This window comes from Terrapene carolina, unplaced genomic scaffold (assembly GCF_002925995.2).
Source record: "Terrapene carolina triunguis isolate 2854851 unplaced genomic scaffold, T_m_triunguis-2.0 Scaffold42, whole genome shotgun sequence".
Classification (NCBI taxonomy): Eukaryota; Metazoa; Chordata; order Testudines; family Emydidae; genus Terrapene; species Terrapene triunguis.
The window spans coordinates 43,734,812-43,756,543 of record NW_020664393.1 but is presented as its reverse complement, the minus strand read 5'-3'; positions in this window follow the sequence as shown (position 1 = coordinate 43,756,543).

Below are 21,732 nucleotides of genomic sequence, written 5' to 3'. Positions count from 1 at the left end.
TCTTGTTTCTAATTTGATTAACGTTAGGGTATGTCTACACTACAGGATTACTCCAAATTTACAGAATTTGATTTTTGGCAACCGATTGTATAAAGTCGAATGCATGTGGCCACACTAAGCACATTAATTTGGTGGTGTGCATCCATGTACCGAGGCTAGCGTCAACTTCCGGAGCGTTGCACTGTGGGTAGCTATCCCATAGCTATCCCATAGTTCCCACAGTCTCCTCCGCCCATTGGAATTCTGGATTGAGATCCCAATGCCTGATGGGGCAAAAAACATTGTCGCTGGTGGTTCTGGGTACAGCCTCCCTTCTCCCTCCATGAAAGCAATGGCAGACAATCATTTCACGCCTTTTTTCCTGGGTGAACACTGCAGACGCCATACCATGGGAAGCCTGGAGCCCGCTCAGCTCAAGACAGCAGTCATGAACATTGTAAACACCTCGCGCATTATTGTGCAGTTTATGCTGAACCAGAACCTGAAAAACCAGGCAAGGAGGAGGCTGCGACTGCAGCGCGGCGACGAGAGTGATGAGGACATGGACACAGAATTCTTTCAAACGCGGGCCCCGGCACTTTGGAGATCATGTTGTTAATGGGGCAGGTTCTAGCCGTGGAACGCTGATTCTGGGCCCGGGAAACAAGCACAGACTGGTGGGACCACATAGTGTTGCAGGTGTGGGACGATTCCCCGTGGCTGCGAAACTTTCACATGCGTAAGGGCACTTTCATGACTTGCTTTCCCCCTGCCCTGAAGCGCCAGAATACCAAGATGAGAGCAGCCCTCACAGTTGAGAAGCGAGTGGCAATAGCCCTGTGGAAGCTTGCAATGCCTGACTGCTACCGGTCAGTCGGGAATCAATTTGGAGTGGGCAAATCTACAGTGGGGGCTGCTGTGATGCAAGTAGCCAAAGCAATCACTGAGCTGCTGCTACCAAAGGTAGTCACTCTGGGAAATGTGCAGATCATAGTGGATGGCTTTGCTGCAATGGGATTCCCTAATTGTGGTGGGGCGATGGATGGAACCCATATCCCTATCTTGGCACCGGAGCATCAGGGCATAAACCACAAGGGGTACTTTTCAATGGTGCTGCAAGCACTGGTGGATCACAAGGGACGTTTCACCAACATCAACGTGGGATGGCCGGGAAGGGTTCATGACGCTCGCGTCTTCAGAAACACTAATCTGTTTAAACGGCTGCAGCAAGGGATTTACTTCCCAGACCAGAAAATAACCGTTGGGGATGTTGACATGCCTATAGTTTTCCTTGGGGACCCAGCCTACCCCTTAATGCCATGGCTCACGAAGCCATACACAGGCAGCCTGGACAGTAGTCAGGAGCTGTTCAACTACAGGCTGAGCAAGTGCAGAATGGTGATAGAATGTGCATTTGGATGTTTAAAGGGTCGCTGGCGCACTTTACTGACTCGCTCAGACCTCAGCCAAACCAATATTCCCATTGTTGCTGCTTGCTGTGTGCTCCACAGTCTCTGTGAGAGTAAGGGGGAGACCTTTATGGCGGGGTGGGAGGCTGAGGCAAGGGAGGCTTGAAAAATTTGCAGCTGTGGGAGGGAAAAAAGGGAGAGAAGTATTTTAAAAGATACATTTTACAGAACAATGCTTATACTCTTTCATGGTGAACAACACTATTCACATTACATAGCACATGTGATTTCGGTATAAGGTCGCATTTTGCATCTTAATATTGAGTGCCTGCGGCTTTGGTGTTAGAGATCGCAGACGCAGGTCTGGACAACAGAATTTGGCTTGCATGCAGCCATGGTGAGCCATTGTCTTTTGGCTTCTGCAACCTTCCTAAAAGCAGCGCCCTCCTTTCCCACATACCAAGCAAAGCCCGTTGAGTGCTGCTGTTTTCCTGTTAACGTGCAGCAGCAGAAACCAAACTTCCCCCCCCCATCCAATTCTCTGGGATGATCGCTTTACCCCTCCCCCCACCGCGTGGCTGGTATCAGGGAATCCCTGCTAGCCTAACGAGAAAAGCTCAGCACCAATGCCCCTTCCTCCCCCCATTTGGCTAACTACAGGGAAGGATTTCTTTTCAGCCACAGGCAAACAGCCCAGTAGGAATGGCCACCTCTGTCCCTTTAATTAAATTCCTGTATTTCAACCAGGTTACCATGAACAATATCACTCTCCTGAGGATAACACAGTGAGATAAAGAACGGATGTTGCTTGAGTGCCAGAAAACACCTGGACCATACACTGCCAGGCTTTGTCATGCAATGATACCAGATTACTTGCTACTAGCATGGCGTGGTCAAATGTCCTACCATGGAAAACGGAATAAGGCTGCACTGCCCAGAAACCTTATGCAAAGGCTTTTGGAGTACCTCTAGGAGAGCTTCATGGAGATGTCCCTGGAGGATTTCCGCTCCATCCCCAGACATGTTAACAGACTTTTCCAGTAGCTGTACTGGCCGCGAATGCATCCCAAGTCCTCAGGGCAAATTAATCATTAAAAAACACTTGTTTTTAAACCATGTTTTATATTTACAAAGGTACACTCACCAGAGGTCCCTTCCATGGCTTCATGGTCTGGGATACTGCCTTGGGAGGGTTGGGAGGGTACTTCAGTCAGGCTGAGAAAAAGATCCTGGCTGTTGGGGAGAACGGAGTGCTGTGTGCTCTCCGCAAGCTCGTCCTCCTCCTCCTGCTCATCTTCCCCATCTGCAGAATCCTCAGGCATGGCTGAGATTACCCCCTCCTCAGAATCCACGGTCAGAGGTGGGGTAGTGGTGGCGCTCCCCCCTAGAATTGCATGCAGCTCAGTGTAGAAGCGGCATGTCTGCAGCTCTGACCCGGACCTTCCGTTTGCTTCTTTGGTTTTCTGGTAGGCTTGTCTGAGCTCCTTAACTTTCATGCGGCACTGATATTAGTCCCTATTGTGGCCTCTCTCCATCATGCCCTTGGAGATTTTTTCAAATGTTTTGGCATTTCGTCTTTTGGAACGTAGTTCTGCTAGCACGGAATCCTCTCCCCATATAGCGATCAGATCCAGTACCTCCCGTACGGTCCATGCTGGTGCTCTTTTTCGATTCTCGGACTGCATGGTTACCTGTGCTGATGAGCTCTGCATGGTCACCTGTGCTCTCCATGCTGGGCAAACAGGAAATGAAATTCAAAAGTTCGCGGGGCTTTTCCTGTCTACCTGGCAAGTGCATCCGAGTTCAGATTGCTGTCCAGAGCAGTCACAATGGTGCACTGTGGGATAGCTCCCGGAGGCCAATACCATTGAATTGCGGCCACACTAACCCTAATTCGAAATGGCAATGTCGATTTCGGCGCTACTTCCCTCATCAGGGAGTAGTACAGAAATCGATTTTAAGAGCCCTTTATGTTGAAGTAAATGCCTTCGTTGTGTGGACGGGTACAGGGTTAATTCGATTTAACGCTGCTAAATTCGACTTAAACTCGTAGTGTAGACCAGGCCTTAGTTTGTAGAAGCTCAGGCGGTGTAAGTCATCTTGAAGGTCTTCTGGGTACCTAATTGGCTGAGCCTGCCCCATGTGACTAAAAAGGCCAACCACAATGCCACCTGTGTTAGGTATATAGAGCAAATCTCTGGATTATGTTATGTTTTTAAGGCATAGCTCAGGAGGGAGGGGGAAGAATGGATCATGGTATAGCAGGAGCTCCAGAAGGAATTCAACTGACCCAACCAAAATTCCTTCTGGGGAGTTCATATTTTTGTTACTGCTCCACACAAGCCCTGCCCAACCTTTTCCACAATGCACATGCACACACAATCCCTGCACCCAGCCAGCTCTTGCATGGCTTCCTCCTACCTGCTAGGAGCAACTCTGACATTAGTCATCGCAACACTGCATGTCAAGAAGAAATCGTGTCAAACCAACCTAATAGCTTTCTTTGACAGGTAACAAGCCTTGTGGATAGGGGAAAAGTGTTAGATGTGGTATACCTTGACTTTAGTAAGGCTTTTGATATGGTTTTGCATGACCCTCTCATAAACAAACTAGAGAAATACCACTTGGATGGATCTACTATAAGGTGGGTGCATAACTGGTTGGAAAACTGTTCCCAGAGAGAAGTGGTTCACAGTCAAGCTGGAAGGGCATATTAAGAGGGGTTCCACAGGGATCAGTTCTGGGTCTAGTTCTGTTCAATATCTTCATCAGTGATTTAGATAATGGCATAGAGAGTACACTTATAAAGTTTGAGGACGATAAGCAGCTGGGAGGGGTTTCAAATGCTTTGGAGGATAGGGTTCACATTCAAAATTATCTGAACAAACTGGAGAAATGGTTTGAACTAAATAAAATGAAATTCAATAAGGATAAATGCAAAGTACTCCACTTGGGAAGGAACAATCAGTTGCATGCATACAAAATGGGAAATGACTGCCTAGGAAGGAGTACTACAGAAAGAGATATGGGGGTCATGGATCACAAGCTAAATATGAGTCAGTGTAATACTATTTCAAAAAAGCAAACATCATTCTGGGATGTATTAGCAGCAATGTTGTAAGCAAGACACAAGAAGTAATTCTTCTGCTCAACTCCATGCTGATTAGGCCTCAACTGGAGGATTGTGTCCAGTTCTGGGCACCACATTTCTGGAAAGATCTGGAGAAAGTCCAGAGAAGAGCAACAAAAATGATTAAAGGTCTAGAAAACATGACCTATGAGGGAAGATTGAAAACAATGGGTTTGTTTGGTCTGGAGAAGAGAAGACTGAGGGAGGACATAACATTTTTCAAGTACATAAAAGGTTGTTACAAGGAGGAGGGAGAAAAATTGTTCTCATTAACCACTGAGGATAGGACAAGCAATGGGCTTAAATTGCAGCAAGGATGGTTTAGGTTGGACATTAGGAAAAACATCCAGTGGAATAAATTGCCTAGGGAGGTTGTGGAATCTCCATGACGGGAGTTTTTTAAAAGCAGGTTAGACAAACACCTGTCAGGGATGGTCTAGATAATACTTATTCCTACCATGAGTGCAGGAGGCTGGACTAAAAGGCCTCTCTAGGTCCTATGATTCTATGCTAATCTCTGCATTTGGTTTTGATATGGAAAACACACTTTCATGTCCATACAGGACAAGCCACAATCTAGCCCTGTGTTTTTAGTTAAGCTCTGCAATTATATTTTGAGAGTAAAGAACCCTTATATACATTTTCATGAATCCACTCACTGTAGAGAATGGTTCAGCTGGGTAGAGGGGTAGAAGGAAGCTTGAGTTTTCTCCTGAAATCCCACTAATACATCTCTAGGTGAAACAGAGAACTAGTTTATTTTCTAGACTTAAGTTCTCCTACAGCTAGTCCATATGCAAGCATAGTAGCAGATACACCGCGTAATGGAAAAATGTTAGGTGTCTGGGACTGTTACTGTTTATATCTGTTCTATCTCACCTGAAAAGATAGAAAAGAGCTGCAGCAAAGACAGCCCTTCATACAACAACAAAACAAACCCAGAGCTTTCCTCAGAGTCAACAGGCCTGATTCTGTTGCTTTTGCAGCCAGCGTAGTCATTTACACAGTGCAAAGTGAGTGTAAAATACTACCATTCTGTTTCACACCTGTGTAAGTGACTACACAAGTGAAAAGAACAGGAGTACTTGTGGCACCTTAGAGACTAACAAATTTATTAGAGCATAAGCTTTCGTGGGCTACAGCCCACTTCTGCGGATGCATATAGAATGGAACATATATTGAGGAGATATATATACACACATACAGAGAGCATGAACAGGTGGGAGTTGTCTTACCAACTCTGAGAGGCCAATTAAGTAAGAGAAAAAAAAACTTTTGAAGTGATAATCAAGATAGCTCAGTACAGACAGTTTAATAAGAAGTGTGAGAATACTTACAAGGGGAGATAGATTCAATGTTTGTAATGGCTCAGCCATTCCCAGTCCTTATTCAATCCTAAATTGAAATTACAAGTGAAAGTCACTGGAGAATCAGGCTTGCTATCTTTAACATGCCCGAGGTGGCTTGTGAGACCTGGGCCAGTGGTTGCTTACTTTCAATTATACTCTCAAGTGTCAGATAGCATCTGTGTTAAAATTTAAACTGAATTTACAACCCTCCCCCACAAACAAAGCAAAACACACCTGAATGCAAGGGTCAAATGCTGATGTTGGTATTGTCAGCAAGTCATCACAAGGTGACTCTGAGGTTAATGAGGAGTAAGGAGGATGTGTGAGAGACTAGTTGGACTGTATTAGAGACTGGGTGGATGTGTGGAGATGAGGCCGAATGCTTGTCTTGTGCTAGATGTCAGTCATCATCATTGAAGGTTCACCTTTTGCTGCTGAGCAGCCCTGTCCCCATCAGTTAATTTGCATAGACTATAATAATAAATAGTAATACCTAGCTCTTATATAGCTTTTTTCATCTGTGCATCTCAAAGCACATAACAAATAAGGTCAGTATCATTACCCCATTTTACAGATAAGGAAACAGAGGCAGGGTCACCCAGCAGGGCCACTGACAGACTCAGGAATAGTACTCAGGTAATCTGAGTTCCAGTCCAGTTCTCTATCCACTAAGAGATACTGGTAGTGGGTTTAGCTTGCTGACCAGCTGTGGCTTCCATGCACACTTTTTACTCTAAGAGCGGCAGACCTGTTTTGCTTATTTTTAAGATTTAATTAACTTGCATTGTCTAACATGTCAACATGATTTTTGGATCAGATGAGAATGAAAACAATAGGAGAGCAGCCCATCTCTGAAGTTTTCTCAGCTGCAAGAGCAAGATTCTGACAGCTACCCCATGAAACTTCTAAAGTATTATCAGCTGCAACAGCAGAGAATGTAATTCTCTGCCTAGTAACAGAAGTGTTTTTTAATGATAGGATAGACAAAGCATTGTCGATGGAATCTGACTTTATTTTTTCCAAAAAGGAATGTTTGAAAAGAAACTTCCCAATACATATTCCATCACAGAACATATTTGTGGCTCTAGTGAAAGCCTGGAGGATTCCTTCCTAAACTTGTCTACACTTACAACACTGCTGTAGTGCTTCAGTGAAAATGCTGCCTACACCAACAGGAGAGCTTCTATTGGCATAGGTACTCCACTTCCCTGAGAGGTGATAGCTACGTCAATGGGAGAAGCCCTCCCATTGACACAGTACTGTCTACACTGGGGGTTAGGTTGATATAATTATGGTGGATTTTCCACACACCTGAGTGACGTAATTATACTGACATAAGCTCTTTATGTAGGCCAAGCCTTAGTTAAAAAAAAAAAATCTTCCTGTTGGGAGATTATAATTACAAGTGGATCTCCCTATCACACTTAGATATTAGCATGTGAATGGAGGAGCTGATTGTATTCCAAAATGTTTTCTCCCTCTGGTTGGATATAGGTGCTGCTCAACTCATTGAGAGGAGTTTTTAGATTTGCACCCCCACAGCACTTGGCTAGTTTTCAGCCAATGGATAGCCAAACCAAAACCAAACTCAAGATTTATCAGAGCTGCATACTTTCAACATTACTTTACAATGCAGAATGCTGGGGAATGAGAAAATATGACATGTCCACACTGTCTTCATTCCATACAACCTGCCTCGGAAAAATCCTCCATATCTTTTGGCCCAGAACAATTTCAAACCAAGATCTATTGACACAGTGCAGCCAAGAGGATATGAGCACCATCATTGCCAGGAGGCGTTTGAGATGGATTAGCCATGTGCTTCGGATGGAAACTGATTCCATCGCCAGAGTAACAATAAGATGGACACCTGAAGGCAAGCAAAAATGAGGCCGTCTGAAAACTACATGGTGAAGAGCTGTGGAAGCCAAGCTGAGAAACCTGGGGCACAGCTGGGGAACCATTGAAAGACTTGCCAGAAACAGACAGAAGTGGAGGAGCTTCATCGCTGCCTAAACGCTAGAGGCATAATGGGAACATGATGATGATGATGAGGCTTGATTTAAGCATATGTCGTTGGTTTAAAATTCTGTGCTTTAGCTAACAAACACTGCCTCATGTTCCTTAGACCATGTTCCTTAAGTCAACACTTAAAAATTTAGGTTGGCATCAGTATGTCTACACTTGGAGCTGGGCTTGTGAATCCCAGCTAGGCCACATACTTGCATTAGCTGTCATCAAGCTAGAGTGCTAAAAATAGCATGTAGCCACAGCAACATGAGTGGCAGGATGGGCTAGCTGCCCCAAGAGATGGTAGGCATGTACTTGGGGCATCTAGCCTATCTCACTGCTGCTACATTCTATTTTTAGTGTGCTTACTCGATGAGAGCTACCAAAAGTATGTTTCCTCAAGCTGGAAATCACACCCCCATCTCCAAGTGTAGGCATATCCAAAGATATGGTGCTCAGGGGTGTGAAAAATCTACATTGCTGAGCAGTATCACTATACTAACCTAACCCCCAGTGTATTCCATTGACCTAGCTCCCATCATGTGGAGAGGTAGTGTTCCTACAGCAACAGAAGAACCCCTTCTGTTGCTGTAGGCTGCATATACTCTATGATGTTATGTTGGCATTCTTGTGGCACCATAGCTATGCTACTATACTCATCATAGGGTATGCAACTGGATAGTTTACTCCACTTATTATTATATCTGAAGCAGAGTTATATTTCTAATCCTTGTCCTTCATCGCAACAGTTAATCTGGGAGACGGTTTCATGATGGATTAGCCCAGAGAAGGTTTTCCAGAAATGCTACATTTCATACTGTTAAGTTTTGATCAAACTTGTTGACTTTGGGGTTGGTTTTTTGGTTTATTTTTGCAGGGTATCTGTAAAATAAGCTAAACCAGTGCCCTTCATTGCATACAAACTCCTAGTGCAAGTTTCATTTTGCATAGTAGCATGAAAAATAAAGTTTAACTGTTGTGCCCTTTCTAGGTTAGCTGAATGTATACGGTAATACAATGGAAGAAATAATTGATAGTAATGCAGTAAGATCTGCCTTTTGTACCAATTTAAAAGATATCAGGGAACAAAGGAATTGTAGACTAAGACTTACTTAGGTCATGTGTCTGAAGACCTAAAGATCCTGGAATGAGCAGATCATTATTAATGATTTCTATTGCATTAGTGCCCAGAGGCCCCAATCTTAACTGGGGGTTAAATGTGATAGCTACCTGCACACATCTCACTACAGGATCAAGAGCTTAGTTCTCAAAACAGCCCAAGAGCCTCACAGAAAGGCATGTTATAACAATTTTCTACCAGTAAAATAACTAATTCCAGTTCAATTCCATCATATTTTTAATATTGTTGGTTCAGCAAAAATGGACTGATTACTTTTTAAAAAAAAATTGGAAAAAAGAATTATAGAGTAAGAGTAAAACACACACAATTCAGCCTTCAAGGGCAACCAGAGGTTTAACTATAAATACAAAATTCACCCCCTGCCTTGTGAATTTCACATTTGCTCTCTGAATCTGTTTTCCCTCGTCACACTTTTTTTCATCTGATGCTGCCTACCTCATCCAACAATTACACTATTTTTTATACCTAGCGGCTAAATAGAAAAAGGTCCCATCACTTTAAATTGACTTCCATAAAGTAATTTGACAACTGCAAACCAGAAGAAATCAATTCCTGGTCCTTGGTTGTTTTGGATCTGAAGCCATTTAAAAATAATCCTTGACTATTGTTCACTACTATTTCCATCCAGACTTATAACTGGAATTTCAGCTTTATAGCACTCTCTACTTGGGGGCTACAATGAAAATAATGTGATACAGCTAGAAAAAAAAAGCAAACCTCTTATAACAATCCATGACTGCAACCGTGCACAGAAACCACAGTTGTCTTTTAATCCCATTGTACATGCAGCATGGGAAATAGAGCTGCCCTAAATACACAAGTTTCTATACTTCAGCTAAAAACGACTCTTCATTAGCTGTTAGCAGATTTGAGTTTATGGGCAAAGTTTTCTTCTGTGGACAAATCTCCATTGTAGTCAGCAAAACTGAACTTGGTCCAGACTGAATCCAGCATCTCCATGTGATTTCACTGGCTATCACTATGCAGTCTTTTTTCACTGTGGTGAATCAGCTCCCCCCATAAGTACAAATTTTATGAAAAATATGTTCTTATGTCTGTAATAAAAAGGTGATGTTTCCTACCTCATAGTATCATCAGATAGTTTATAAACTGATCAGTCCTCCATGCAAATACGTTACCGTGGGTTTTTTCTTGTTTAACCACATCTGTGATTTCCCACCCAGTATGTGGCATGCAAGTAGTAACATGCAGCAGTAGCTGCTGCTACTGCTCCAGCTTCTTGGGCTACTCATTGTCTTACTCCCAAATTGATGGCAGCAGTGTCAGATGGTTTAAAAAAATCCCTTCAGTTCACATCACTGCTGCTTGGACCCTTTGTATGAACATCACATATATTTTACTGTCTTCTGTTATTTTTTTCTTTTTCCTAGGGGTTGAGAAATTTACATGATTTTGGCCCCAGTCAAGCAAGGCACTTGAGCACATGCCTACCTTTAGCTATATGAGAAGTATCATTGACTTCAACAGGACTAATCGTGTGCTTAAAATTAAACAAGTGCTTACATGCTTTGCTGGGTAGGAGCCTGAAGATTTGAAGTGAAATTTGAGCCTTGATTGGTTTCCATTATGGCTCACGTAGGACGTTTGATTAAATGTATACATTCTTTTTGGTGACATATTTTGCAGTGGCATACCCCATCCTAATGATTAGACATGTAATCTAGTATCCAATCTTCTAAAAAATAGGAAGTCCAAGGATTGGGCTCATTAAATAAACATATTATCCCCAAACTTCTCATGAAACCTAAGGAGAAAACAGAGACTGTGTCTGTAACTTCCCTCATGTCATGATACCCTGATCAGAGTCCATCTTGCAAATAGAACAATAAAGATATGTACTCCATTTTTCTCTTCAAAATAACTTTCTGGCTATTATGGTATTAGAACTAAAATTCATACTTTGTACATCAAAACTGGATGCTTTAACTGGTAGAACTTCCCAATTAGAAATTAAGATGGAGGAGATGGGAAAGAAAGAGAGGGAAACTTAGAGCAAGTTTCTGAAATGGAAATACATGAGTCCTTATAAAGGCTAGTGCATTCTCTATAGAAAGATAAAGACCATGGAATACCACATAAAAACAAATATTATTCACAGGGGTTTCCTTTGATAACAGCTGAGGCAACCTTTTCAAAGTTGTTTTTTCTAATTCTCTTGATATTTTTAACTCTCCTGTTTCGGTCTCAAAGGAATTTTGAATACCTAATAAAGATACTATTTATGTGCCCTCAATTATATCTGCTCAACCACTTTTTACTGTTAATGTTTCTTGTAACACATCTATTGATCAGGAGAGACTGGTGAGATGTTTATGGAAATAGAAAGACAATCTTCTTTATGAAGAGCAAAGGATAAATACTTTTAATGATGGGGCTGAGGTTACCCATGCTTGTTGAAAGACATTACTTTTATTTTGCCCACGGATTTGATCTCCCTGGGCTTTCCGATTTATTTCCTGCAAAATTGCAGCCAGCTCTGCAGAAATGAAAATGTGTATATTTTCTTGTGATGAGGATCCAAAGTCCTTTTTGGCGTCCCAGATTTATAATGAAGATATAACTCTGACACTGAATTAACTTACTCTGTGTTGCTTAATTTTTGAACTATCATCTTCAGCCAATTTTTCACATTATGCCGAGTCATTTGAGCTCAGAAATCTAACAAATGATATAGTATAACCCCCAAACCAGAATAAATGAAGGAAAAACATTCAATTTTCATAAATTCATAGATTATAGAGCCAGATGGGACTATTGTGTTAATCTAATCTGACCTCCAGGCCATAGGATTTACTTGAATTAATTCCTGTTGGAACTAGAGCATATCATTTAACAAAACATCCAATCTAGATTTAAAGATTGCCATTGAGGGAGAATCTCTTGGTGAGTTCTTCCAATAGTTACCCTCACTGTTAAAAATGTGTGAATCTGAATTTGTCTAGCTTCCGCTTCCAAAAATTGGATTTTCTTATATCTTTGTCTGCTAGACTGAAGAGCCCTCTTCTCAAATTTCAGTTCCCCATCTTCATAATGATAGACTGTGATTAGGTCATTCCTTAACCTTCTCTTTGATAAAGTAAACACACAGAGCTCTTTGAGTCTGTCACTATTAGGCATGTTTTTCCAATCCTTTAGTCAGTCTTGTGGTTTTGAACCCTCTCCAGTTTTTCAGCTTCCTTCTTGAATTCTGGACATCAAAAGGGGACACAGTATTCCAGTCACAGTCTCACTAGTGCCAAATATGAAAAGTAATATAACTTCTGTACTCCTACTTTATATTCCCCTGCTTATACATACAAATTTCACATTGAGCCTTTTGGCCATAACATCATACTGGAAGCTCATGCTCAGCTGGTTATCCATCAGAAATTGCACATATTTTTTCAGAATCACTGCTTCCTAGGATAGAGTTTCAAATCCTGTAAGTATGGCCTACATTCTTTGTTTCTAAATCTATGACTTTACATTTGCCATATTGAAATGCATATTGTTTGCTTGTGCACTTGGTTCATAGTATAGATGGATCAACAAAGCTGCTATTACTTTTTAACTCTCAAAGAGCAGTGGATTGCATTTTGCCTGAAAGACAATAAACAAAGTTGTATTACATTAAAAGTTTCCAGACTAGCTTGATTAATCTCCTGTTGAATGTCAAATATGCACTAACATTATAAAGAATGTTTCCATCTTACTCCAGTTGGACAGGCTAATTCATAAGAATTTTATATCCAAACATAATATGCCTTTCCTGGAACTGTGAATCCATTCATTCTTTTGTTTACTGCCACTTGTGTATTAATATGCATTCCTGTCTATAATGTTTATGATCTTCTTGAGTTCTTGCAATCTGCTAGAGGTGGACAAACTTGTTCAGTATTATAGGATGTTATTTCAAATACAGTATCCATTAAAAATCAATCATTCATAAAAAATTAATAAAAAAGACAAATTAGCAATCCAGAAATAGGTTACAATAGGTTGGGTTTTTTTTAAACCATTAAGGCAAAGAAACAGCAAATTATGCATGAGTACTGACAGTATAAACTTTTAAGTGTATCTGATGGCATTGTAAAATATTGATAGGCCTATAGATTTTCATTGTATATTTGAGAAGTCTTACAGGAACAGACCAATTTAAAGTCCATGATTTCTTTTGTGGTGGCTAAGCTAATGGACTGGAAGAAGAAAGGTCTGCATTTTTTTAAACTTGTTTTAATATAGTCAGGTATGTAATGCAGAGAGCACAAGTTTTATGAGCTTGTGACAATCTGCTCCACTAAAGAGCACTGCATCTGTATTCTGCACCCACTAAAGCTTACAATTTGTTCTCAGTGGAAACTCCAAATAGAGCATGTTGCTGTGATCCATCCTGGAAAGGAATAGGCTATCATGGAAAGTTCTGTATCAGCAACCTGCTAGCAGACCAAGATTAAAAAATAAAAATGAGAAACACTAGGGCTGCTGTTTGGGAGTTCAAGAACAGTTGGGGTGCAAAAGTGTCCCCAAACCCTAAATCTGCAAAGGGCTCCTGTGCTTCATGAGTCAGTGTTATAGAATCCCTCTGTCTAGTGCAGTAGCATTTGATAATATATGGAGACATACCTATCTCATAAAACTGGAAGGGACCCTGAAAGATCATTGAGTCCAGCCCCCTGCCTTCACTAGCAGGACCAAGTACTGAATTATGCCCCAGATGGCCGCCTCAAGGATTGAACAACCCTGGGTTTAGTAGGCCAATGTGCAAACCACTGAGCTATCCCTCCCCAAAGAGCAACCTACAGATGATGCACATACACAAATGATTTTCCAAGTCAAAGAAACAAATGTAAATGTTTCAGTTAGAGCAAGGATAAAATGAATAGGAAAAAAACCAACACTTGAAGCTGTGGGTAGATTTATTTCTGTTTTTAATTATATTTGCTGTGAGAGGCTTTTGTTAACCCAATAGCTGGCCTGTCTTGGGTATTTTCATGTTTTGCAGTCCCCCAAAAAATCACAGTTTTCAGCCAATGCATACAAAGCCCTTATAAAATATTCAACATGTTCCTCTGGTTCTTGAATTCTCTGGTGAAAACACACTTTTTCATAAACCACATTTCTCTGAGGTATAAAGTACGCATATCAAATGTAGCCAGAGCTCTTTCATAGTCATTTTTGTGACTGTCTTCAGTAAAGCCAAAGTATTTAAAGATATTCTCTGCTTGCTTCCCCATAGCATAAATTAAAGAAGATACTTGAATATCTCTAGTTTCCTGGTGGAGTTTTGTAGCCACTTGATGAAGAGAGGTTAGCGGGGGGCTCATCCCTCTCCGGGGTGGCGGGGGACCACACCGCCTCACTACACACTGTTGATGTCTTCGGGGGAAATTAGTCCAGCCGCGGGAGTCTCCCGCGGCGGCCCTTGCGGCAACAGAAATAAGCACAGTAAGCCCGGGACCTGGGTCAGGGCGGGGCAACAGTGAGTCAGGTGCTCAGGCAGGGGCTGAGCAGTAGCCTTACAAGCAGTAGCAATAAGCCCAGGCATCCGAAGGACCTGGGAGAGGGGGAGACTGCCACCCACGATGATTTGGGTGGCGGGGGGACGCAGGCCCTCCCACTCCACTGCGTCCCAGCCCGGGGCGCTAGCAGCGGCAGAAGACCCGCTGCTGTGTCAGTGGGGATCCTGGCCGCAACACACTGACATGGGCTCTAGCAGTGCTGCAGCCAGACCAGGGTTGGCTGCCCCCAGGCTACTTCCAGACTCCCCCTCTTGTGGTACCTGGGTCACGGTGGTGTCCTCCGAGGGGTCCAGCACCATGGGTTCTTCAGGGTAGTTGGCGAGAGGCAGACCCAGCAACTCCTCCTGGTAGCTGGTACGGGACAGGCTTGGCAACTCCTCCGGGTAACTAGCGTGGGGCAGGTCCAGCAACTCCTCTGGGTAGTGGGCATAGGGCAGGTCGGGCCAGTCCTTGGGCGCACCTTGGGCCGCAGAGGCTTCCCAGTCGCAGGCTAGGCCGGAGGCATCTGGCCTGCCCGGCGGCTGTCTCTCCAGTGAGATCTGCGATCGGGCCTTTATACTTCCGGGGCACTGCCTGACCCTCTGAGGGGCAGGCTCAGAACTCCCTAGCTCTGCCCACTCCAGTGTCTAGAAGGGCTCGTCCCTCTCCGGGGTGGTGGGGGACCACACCACCTCACTACACTTGAAATTTTGCAAAATATTGCTTCCAGTCTGTCCATTGTGAAGGTTTGTCAAAGCTGAAGTTCTCTGAGGCCATGAAGAATAGCATGTTGATGAGATCAATCCTAAAACCTTTGTGGCTTTGTTCCTTCTGTTTGCAACCTTTATTGCTATGTTCCTTCTGTTTCTGCTCTCCTCTTGCACCAGTTAGGCTACTTTTACTTCTGACACCATGTCATGTAGTCGATATGGACTGGCTACAAAGCTTCCTTCCTAGGTTGATACACTAGATGTGTTCACTATAAGATCCTTTAATGCCCTGACAGGAATGGTTGTTGTAAGCCTAAGGTAGATATGTTATACACAGTGCTATCAATTACAGAAGCCCAATGGCAGTGCCTCTTTCTCGCCCCAAGAAAAACAACTTTTTAAAAAGTAGTTTATTTTGCAAATACAAGAATAAGGAAAAATTAAAATAAATCCTACAGGTTCTCTTTCATTAGTGAATGAAGTAGGTGTGATTCTGAAGATTTTGTGTTTCAGGTCTCACTTCTCTAAACTCTTCCCATTACAATAGTGAACATAACCTAAGTCAGGGATCGACAACCTTTGGCATGCGGCCCATCAGGAAAATCCGCTGGAGAGCCAGGATGGTTTGTTTACCTGCAGCTTCTGCAGGTTCGGCCAATCGCAGCTCCCATTGGCCACTGTTCCAGGCCAATGGGATCTGCAATCAGCTGAACCTGTGGATGCTGCAGGTAAACAAACAGTCCCAGACCGCCAGTGGATTTCCCTGATGGGCTGCATGCCAAAGGTTGCTGATCCCTGACCTAAGTCAATTATAGAACTATGTGGCTCAGCAAATTGCATTTACTGTTTAACCTTCAGAGGTTCTTTGGATGCAATAAACAAATTTTACTTTCTCTGAGGGGTAATTACCAATACACATTAAATAATAATAAATAATACCATTAAAAGGCATGATCCAAGGATCATTGAAGTAAATGGGAGTTTTTCTGCTGACTTCAGTGGGTTCTGCATCAGGCTTGTATAGCACTTTGCACAAGGACTTCAAACATATAAATGTATCTTTGTATATTTATCAATGTAAATAACCCACATATGAGCTGCCATCTCCAAAAATCCTTTTTGTGATGTTGTCCAGTCTCCTGAAGTTCTCTCAGACTCAACTAACTGTTGGCCTTTGGCTTCTCTGGATCTCAATGTTATTTCAGATCTCCAGAGCTTTCTGTAGAGCCATTGAGGCTTTTCTGACTTGAAATAACCTTTTCCATGGTCTTTGACTCTCAGCTTTATTTATAAAGTGCAATTTACTAGGATGACACACGTATAAACTGACCTCCCATTTCCCCCAATGAATGGCTTTAAATTTTAGCCTTTTTTCTCATCTCTCATGTAACTGTATCCAGTAGTTGCTGGCAAAAAAGCAGTCACTGTGTAGCAACATCAGCTAAAGTAGGTTTTGTCTTTGTGCAAGGAGAGTAAAAGCCCAAACATTTTAGTCATTTGATTTACAGACTAAACTTTTTGCATCGTACTAGTTAGTGCAGATGTTGCTGGTAACCTCTACCCAAAGTTCACAAAGCTTTTATTGTTCACTTTGTTTGAAATTAGCCCTCATGTCAATAGCCGGTACTAGGCCTATGTGCACCACTTATTTCCTACTGAAGCCCTCAAAATTTGGACTTCTAAGTGGTGCACATAGGCCTTGTATAGCCGTTGGTATGGGGACTAATTTCATGAAAGTGAACAATAAAAGCTTTATGAACTTGGTGTACCAAAACTCACTGTCTCAGAGCACGCCCACACATTAAAACCCAGCACTTCAGCTCTTCTACCTCAGTTTCCTCACAATAATTTTCATACTACTCCCACTGTAGACATTGCTTGACCCTCCAGCATTCAACATCCTTCTTGGGTAATTAAGTCCCTTAGTCCAAGAATAAAACAGAAGAGTCTTCAGCATCAGAGGCTCAGCTTTCATGCCCCATCCTTTTGGGCAGACTCTCAGAGTCAACATCCTATCTCACTAGTTGCCAACTCCTGGGCTCCAATCAACCCCACCATCTGGGTCAGGTCTACCCTCCTATCAAGAGTTTTGGCCAGCCACAGTCCTCAGATAGCTCCTTGCTTGAGTCTGGCTTCTTGCCTCACATCAGAGCAGCATGTCTGCCATGCTCCCCAGCCAGCCCTCAACTGCTGGACTTTTCTCCTCAGTAAGGAATTAAGATCAATAAACACAATCTTCTGTCTTACCTGAGCTCTTGTTCCAACTCAGTCTCTACAGATGAAAATTGCCCTCTGCAGAGACTTCACCCCAACCCAAGCTCTGCAGAGTCATTGTGCCACTCTTCTGGTGATGCCTTCCAGGGCTTTTTCTCCTCTCTGGCTACCCTCTCTCCTCAGGGCTAACCATGGGAATCTCTCCTCCTCTTCCCTCCTGGCTCTTTCCCGCTGGCTGCAGAGGATTCAGACAGCTTTCTCTTACAGAACTCCCTCCTTGCTTCCTCTTCCTCCTTTTAAGTCCCAGACCCTGCACAGTTGTAGCAGGCTTACTGAATAGGGCTGACTAGCCCCAGGCCTCCTGGACCTTAAAAGGGCAAGCCACCCTGTTATACATGGTTAGATGTTACCAGGAACATCTGCACTAACTAGCATGCTGCAAGATTTTTAATTTTTAACTGTTACATAGGCCTTGTGCATTGGGGGTATTTCTCCTGTAAACCTTTCACGTCCATATCTACATATACAACAGTGCATACACATCAGAACAGCCGTACAGTCTTATAGCCATAAGTCTTCTCTGCTCACTTCCCACTGAAATTTGCCATCACACACTAAAACACACATGGCATACTCCCTTTCAGATGCCCCTTGGTATCACCATATCTGCTTTTCTCTTTTCAGTTGCAACCATGAAAAAGGACTAGGCTGCTTTACCATAGATAATTGTGGGCTACCTTTGTCCATTATCCTGGTATTCTGTATCTCACACTTTTGCCTTAAACTTGCTTCAGAATAAATTAACCAAAACAATCCCCTCCTGAATTAAAAACAAGCTCCGAAGAGAACCACATCCATCTGCAAAAAATTCTATCAAGGGAGCAAGGAATTTATCAGATAGAATGCTAATATTTACCCATATGAACTTCACAGAATTTGGTAATAAATACTATTCCCTCAGTTTGTAAGTGACCATACTGCTGCTGTCTCAGCCGACAACATGCTTTTTCTGCTGATTCAAATAGCCTTACAATGATCTCTCTTCTCTCTTTTCCCTCAGTGCCAATTACAGTGCAACATTTCTGGAATGGACTCTGCTGGAAAACATATGCCAGCTAGAAAGACAATAAGCCTTCCAACCATTCTCCCCACATGCTTCTAGTACAAATTGATATTTGCTGTAGTCCACTTTGTGGGTTGGTCTGTGTTTGGCGCTGTTAGCATTATCATTACCACCTTCTTGGCCACGAGACACTCAGCTAGGTACTGTATGAAAGAAATTGAAATAATTTATACTGAGAACACCAATTTCCTCTTTAATTGCACTGTCAAATCAAACATGGAATCACTTTTCAACCTGAGGCCCCAATCCTGCTCCTACTGAAGTCAATAAGAGTTATGTCATTTCAGCAGAAGATGGATCAGACCCTGAGTGATGCAACAGCCACCCTGTATAAAGGTAAATAATGGACTTATACGGGTCCCTGCTGTATACAGTATGCTTCCTGTTCTGTTTATTTACAAGTTCTTGCATTGAGAAAGCCTTTACTGAAGGTCTCTTTAGGAGTCTGTCCTTTTGCCATACAGAGTTATCACTCACCACTCTCTACAATTCCACTATTTCTTATTTGCTGGGACTTTTAAGAGATCATATATGAGCCAATAGAGTTTATTCCTTTGCAGGTTTAATAGTCAATCTTTTAGTTTCTCTTTCTGGAAGTGGTGCCAACAAAAAGGTTTAATACTTGCCAATAGGTGGCTGAATCTTTTCAGGAATATGAAACTTGCTAAGTGCAAACTTTATTAAAGCATGAGGAATACAACCACATGCATTAACCAGGTCAAGGCAAGTTACAGCTCAATTGCTTCTGTCTCCTTTTTGTTTCATGAATGAATTGATCTCTCATATTAAAGTGTTCCCAAGAATTCTTAGTTTCCAGGCACTCATCCCTTTTGCACAGAGCTATCTAACTATCTGCTAAAACAGCTTTTGGGGGATTGCCTTGAAAAGTATATATTGTCCACTGTTTAGCAGAGAAATTGATCTGGACTGCTTGATATCTGTTGACTCACTTTTGATCTAAAGCATCCATCCAGTTCATGCTACAGCCTCAGAATATTTCCTTATCTGCTGACCAGTTTCAGTAATGGCTTCAAAACTTGTAACATTTCCTATGAACTTTCTAAGCCAACCCACTCAGCCTTGGTATTGACACTGATATTGGCTATATAATACCCTCTTATTTTGCTTTCATGTTGTTGCTGCTGAAACAAAACATAACAGAGTCAAACTGAGTGCTGAGGCTGAGCTGGCATAACTTGCAGGCTAAAGGGATGTATTCCAAGAGTGTATCAGAAAAAGCATCAGGGTGGTATTAGAAGATTATAAATTAAGATAAACGACTCATATTTTAACTCATACCTTTTACAGCTCTTCTGTATTTGCAACAACTTCATATCAGACTCCTTTACACCTATCCACCAACATGTATATTGTGCCATTTTACATGTGACTTCTGAATTTCCTGTCTGAATGACTCTTCTCTCATTTGATTCAGTTAAAAATGTACATACGAATGTTCACACATTATTGTCTAGTGGCCTATAGATGGTATCATATAGGATACTAAAAACCAATCCACTGTGGGGCTTTCTTTTTTCATTGATCTGAGTGAAAAGCACTATTGCATTTGTACGTCTGCCCTTTTCACTAGCTGTTACAGCAAATACAACTAACTCATTCATTATTCTGAGACCTCTGAAGCATGACATAGTCATGTAGGATTTATTATGCCTCAGTTTACTGGGAGCTTTTAATACATTAAGACTCTGTGTTAAGAGAAAGAACCAGAAGTTTTATTTAATGCAACCAACTTTGCAGTTGGCCTACCCCCAAAAGAATAACACTATATGGACTGGCCCAGTGCATGCTAGCCCTGTATAAAATCTTGAGGTAAATTCCTATTTTGAATGTTTCAGATCTTGGTTAGGCACAGAATGGGATTCCTGTACACTGTAAGTTGAGCTAAAAACGGCAGACAAACTTTTCTAGATTTTCTGGCTTTGTGTGAGAACTTTGATATTATTTTTAAATAAGTAGTTTACATTCAATTTCCTTTTTTTATGACAGTTAAATGGGGGTCAAGCTTGTAACAAAATTTATTATCCTGTAACAATATTTATTCTGCTGTGAAAAGGTTCATTATACAAAGCTCATCGTGCAGAGGTCAGAAACAGATGAGGGTGAGGTTTGTCTGTTGGGAAAGGGCAAGGGAGGGTTTTAAGCTTTATTGGTCACATCAGGTGTTGTAGGGTGAGGGGAAGAAGTGTTGATTTTCATTTTGCATCTCCCACACTCTTGTGGTTTTAAAAATATGCAAAGAGTGCCCAGAACTTTGAATGGTTCTTTTCATTATGGAGTTTGTTTAAAGCCAGAATCTAAATAAATAAATATTAGAGCTGGTTTAAAAAAAATCAATCTGAAATGATTCACCCATTTAGGGTCTTTTTTCCCCCAAAAAACTTTAAATTTGTTCTAACCAGCTCTAATATATATAAAATCTGTTTAGTGCCAACATTTTCAAACATTGGGGTCTAAAGTTGGTCACCAAAATAAGTGTCCTGATTTTTATAATAGCTCAGCAGACACAGCTCCTATTGACTTCCTACATGTTGCATTGAGTGATGTATTCTTTGCTTATAAAGCTGTAATAGAAGAGGACAAAGTATAGAGCCTTTCACTCCATACTGGCTACCACAGAGTATTGAAGCTACTGATGTTTGTCTTAACAAGAGCTTAATGGAATTGCACCATTTATGTCCTGCTAAATAGCTGTTTTAAATGTGTTTTCTAACTTCTATCAGACCTTGCATCCAAGGACCTCAAAACATTTATCAATCTTGTTTTGACAAGGAGACACCAAATGGTGCTGTTTACAGAGTCTTACATGTTCTTTTTCTTAGTGGGTAAGCAAGTTTTTATTCTTGGAAGAAAATGATGTTATCAGGTTTCCTTGGCAGTTCCTTGAGGGACCTGTGTGGTGCAGCAGGAGAGTTTGCTCTTTGCCTTGATCAATGCATCAAGAGTTTTTGTTCAGGCAGAGTTGTTCCCCGGGAGCTGTGGGTTGGTGTTGGGCTGAGATTCCTAAAAGAAGGGATTGCCTGCATTATGTTTGTGACCTCCTCTGTTCCAGGATCCATGTACATGTGTAAATAACAAAATGTAATAAGAATATACTGACCACATCATTGATTTGTCCTCCAATGGGAATCTAGCGTGCAAGGTCCCGACA